At 37.2% G+C, this 4,486-nt stretch overlaps 1 long non-coding RNA gene across 1 annotated transcript; it reads left to right on the top strand.

Annotated features, from left to right (window-relative positions):
- The first annotated feature begins 1,292 nt into the window (after window positions 1-1,292).
- LOC140864377 (uncharacterized) lies at window positions 1,293-4,235 on the top strand. The gene is made up of 2 exons (XR_012144218.1): window positions 1,293-2,169; window positions 3,968-4,235. It is a non-coding gene; the product is annotated as an uncharacterized lncRNA (long non-coding RNA).
- Window positions 4,236-4,486: the final 251 nt, after the last annotated feature.

The following is a 4,486-nucleotide window of genomic DNA, read 5'->3' as shown; positions in this document are numbered from 1 at the left end:
CTCTGATTTTTCTGATAGAAATGAGTAGCATACACGTTCAAACTCATGTGCAAGACAAGTGTCCAATTAAAATCTAAAAATTGCACTTTGGCCCCTCAAATATTGCTTATTTGCAACTCAGTCCTCAGCCAATCATTTAATTCAATTTCAATCCTAAATAATTTAAGAATATTAGAATTTAAATCAAAACTCCAAATATTTCCAAATTAAATATTCTCGGATTAAAATTAAATAATTTCGGGCGTTACATTTGGAGAAAATGAAATCTCAACCAGAAGGGCATGGGGTATTTGGGTCTGTCTCACCGAGATGGACAAAGTCAAATTTTCGTTCAAATTCTACCAGAATTCTGTGAATGGATCGTTTCTGTTAAACACGATGACAGGAAAAACTACGGCTTTCGCGGAAGAACTCTTCAAAAAGAAGAGAAACTTTTTGTGGAACAACAAATTGTCGGGGAGTAAAGAAACTCGCCGAAAATTTTGTAACATGGCTCACATAGGAAGATGGTCAGAGGTTATCAGCCCAGAATGTCCTGATCAGAAGGAGCCAGAGTTCGGAAAAACATTCAGACCCCGAACAGATCGAAAAGATTTTTCCGAGACAAGCAAAGGTGGACAGGGACCACCAAAGATGCGATTTTTAAGGGGACCACTGCAAAAGCAGAAGATGCCCCGACAAGAATAAAGAAGACATGTGAGGAGGATAGAGCCAAAAGAAAAAGGACGACATGTGACTCCTCCACCAACAAACAATGCCATCAATAATGGCATAACAGGACAAGGTGAATAACGGGTGATTCATCCACTAGCTAAAGATGCCATTAATAATGGCATAGAAGGACAATACAAACAACTGTAAGATTCCCTGAAGTTTCTCGATGAAACGAGTGGAACCTTAGCTATAAATACAAGAGTTCAAGGAAGCTGAAGATATCGATCATTCCCTTCAGTTTTGTGACGCCTAAAATCCAATCTAGTAAATCACATGAATTAATTTAATAATTATTTTTAAGTTTAATTGATTTAAATTCTTTATGTGAATTGTGTGTTAATAAATATTTTTATTATTTATTCAAATGATTTTATTTTACTAGCTATTTAATTAATATTTTTAATTGTTTAGGTTTATGTGCCCAAATGATTTTTATTGTGCAATTTAAATTGCTTTAGATATTTTAAAGGTCTAAGCTTGCATATTTAAATGATTTTAGTTGTTTAGTTTATTCAGTAAAATTATTTTAACTGTTTAGCTTATTTATTTAAAAGATTTTATCTGTCCAAATCATTTTAAGGTTTTTATTTCTGCTCGTGTATTTATTTAAATTACTTTTAAACGTTCGTCTAGTTTGTTTAAACTATTTTAATCGCTCTGTTTTTTTAGGTAAATATCTCCCTGATTGTGTGACATCAAAATATTTAAAGTGTTGATTTTAATTGATTGATGTGACTGCTAAATGTTCCTTTAAAAAGTTATGAATGCTCAGTTATTTCAAGAATGTTTATGTTAAAGTTTTAAGTTCAGGGTTCTCCGGTTCCGACCTCGGCAGTGGTGGTTCATGGCGGTTATTCTTAGACAGTGATTCTAAATGTGTCATGTGTGAAATTTTGAATAAAAATGTAGAGGTTTGGATTTTTGGGGTTTCCGGATAACAAGAATCGCGTTTATCGTATTCTTGAGTTTATTTTCAAATTTCTTCGAAAAGCAGTATTTTAGACCCGGAATACTAAATTCCAACTTTAATTATTTTATAAGAGACTTTCAAACTTAGGGGAAAAAGTGCTAGCATTTGTTTTAAAAGAAAAGTTAAAAGTGCTTTTTGGAGTAGGACCTTTTCTAGTCAAAGTTACACATTGACTCACACACATTCACACTACTTTATACTTACAATACATACAAAAGTACTACTCACACTCAACTTTTGAGTCCCATTTAAAAAGAAAAATAGAAACCCTCCCCCAATCTCCAAACCCTAGCCGCCCCTTTCCCCTCTTTCTCTCCCCCATTTTCTTGTTCCAATCGGCCATCATCTCTAGCTAGATTTCCGGCCGCCGCCGGCCAGCCACCACCACCGCCGGAGCTTGGAGGTCACCGGAGGAGTCTTGCCTAGCTCAAGTTCGAAGATCCCAAGTCCCTTCTCATTCGATTTTCTTGGTTATTTTGGTGAAGGCATGGATAAGCATTTCTATCTCTTTCAAACAAGCTACTTAGTTCCTTTGCTCTTGCTCTTCTTATGTTCGAAAATGCATGTATTAGGGACTGTTTTGCATCGATTTTTACACATTTTTCAGTGGCTAATTGATGAAGAAATCGTGCATGTCTTATTAGTTGAGGAAATGTTCATATGTTGCATGATTAATGTTGAGGATAGGAGTCTAGCTTGATTTCGATTTTTTTTAAAATAAATTTCCCAAAAATAATGGCTTGAAGTCGTGAGTTGCATGGTTTTATAGAGGGGATTTTTATGTCTTTATGAAGAGTTCCATAATTGCCTTGAAGTCACAATGATAATGCATGAGTTTGAGCATGTTTGGTTTGAGTCTTGTTGGCTTTCAAGAAATTGTTGTGGTGAAGATTGAGGGGCTGATTTGGATGCTCAATAAGGTCCTTAAGGAGGTATTAAGTTGTTGTAAAGGGGCTGGTCTTGTGTAAAAGTCATAGCATTGAAGTTGTTGGTTGAAAAGTTGAGGTCTAGGTAATGGAATTTTGATGTCTAGTGTTGTCTAGACTACTGAACTGGAACAGGGGCGTGGTATAAAGGGGTCTGTTGAGTCGTGGGCTTGGTCCTACTTCAAGTTTAAGATGTCGTGGTCGTGTCGGTATAAAACGGGCTTATTTTGGATAATTTTTGGTCAAGTTATGAGTCGTGCAAGTTAGAGGTGTAAGTGCAGAATTTTAAATGTGTAAGGGCTGCCCGGGTTTTCTTTTTGTAAGGGCTGTCCAAATTAACCTAAGAGGTCATGTTCTACTTTCTAAGTCAGTCATAAGTGTTTTTGAAGTGTCGGTTCAAGCGTGGTCAAATTCGAGTAAGTTAAGGTTGGGTTACGGGCTTTTCGGTTTGAACGCTCGGGATGAGGAAAGTCTAAGAAGGAACATGTATACATCGGGCATCCAACTAAGAGTCAGTCGCTCATTCACCACCACATTGATGTTATTGAGTTGAGTCTCATTTCTCTAAAGTTGCATATTCGCGTGCATATGTCTTATTCTTGAGTAAAACAAAGTTTAAAGAAAGTCTGTTCATATCTTGCATGCTAAAGAGTGTGAGTCGAGTCATAAAGAAAGAAAAGAAAGGAAACAAAATGTTTTTGAAAGAGGTGATTTGGTTGTGACAAAGAGGGGTATTGCTAGGCTGGGGGATGCCTCGGTCTACTTACCAGAAGTTATAGAGGTTTAGGTAGGGAGCAAGAGACATCTTGTTTATCCTTGCCACAGAGGGGCAATGTGGGATCGGGAGTTATCTCGGTCTCCTTGCCACAGAGGGGCAATGTGGGATCGGGAGTTATCTCGGTCTCCTTGCCACAGAGGGGTTAAGTTCGTCGGGAGAAATCTCGTCGTCTTGCCGGCATAGTGCACTGCAGCCATGATCATGATCGAAACAGAGGGTCACAATTCAAGGATCTGATTTCTAGAGGAAAGAGGAAAAAGGAAAAGGAAAAGAAAAGAAAAGAAAAGTTAAAGTTTCAAAGTTTCAGTTGACTCGTCTTACGTTTATGTCAGTCAATCAGTTATGCATGAGGTTAAGTTGAATGTTATGAAAGTTTAAGTTATGAAAGTGAAAGTCTACCATAGCGTGAGTTCATCATTGCATGCTATATTACTCTTGTATTTTCATGCATATTTTCAGTTAAAGTTCAAAGTATACTAAGTATAATAGTTTGAGTAAAGCATCATGTATTTTTAAACCTTGTTATCAACTGTTTATGCTTGCTGAGTCCCTAGACTCACTACGCTTGTTTGATTGCAGGTGTTGAGTTTTATGTTGAGGCGACGGAGGGGCAGGATCCACTAGGTTGAGGCCACTGGTAGTGTGAAGCCCAATGACCGTCGCTGTTGAATGTTTAAGTTTTTCGCGTATTAACTCTGATGAGTAGTAATGATTATGATAATGATAGTTTATAGCCAGGATGTGTTTTCCCTGTGCTTGTTGAAGTTTATTTCTTAGCGCATTTTATTTAGTAACAGGAGGTGGTTACTTGTCCTGCATGTTTTTGATTATCGCATTGAGACTTTTAGTCGTCGTTTCCTTCCTTTACTCGAACTGCTGTTCGGGTCAAGATGGTTTGTTTACTTTTCAAACAAGCCATGGCAAATTTTTTTAAAAAAATCAGTATTTTCTTTATTATTTAATTTAAGCTTAGAGGTTAGGGTCGTTTCAGTTGGTATCAGAGCACGGTCTTGGTTTGGGCTGAGCCTATTGCCGGTTGCCGAAACTCAGGGGATCTCGCCTCAAAGTCTGTAAGTTTTAAGTAATTTTATATGTTAG

This window comes from Henckelia pumila, chromosome 4 (assembly GCF_033568475.1).
Source record: "Henckelia pumila isolate YLH828 chromosome 4, ASM3356847v2, whole genome shotgun sequence".
Lineage (NCBI taxonomy): Eukaryota > Viridiplantae > Streptophyta > Magnoliopsida > Lamiales > Gesneriaceae > Henckelia > Henckelia pumila.
This window is presented reverse-complemented; position numbering and strand designations above follow the sequence as displayed.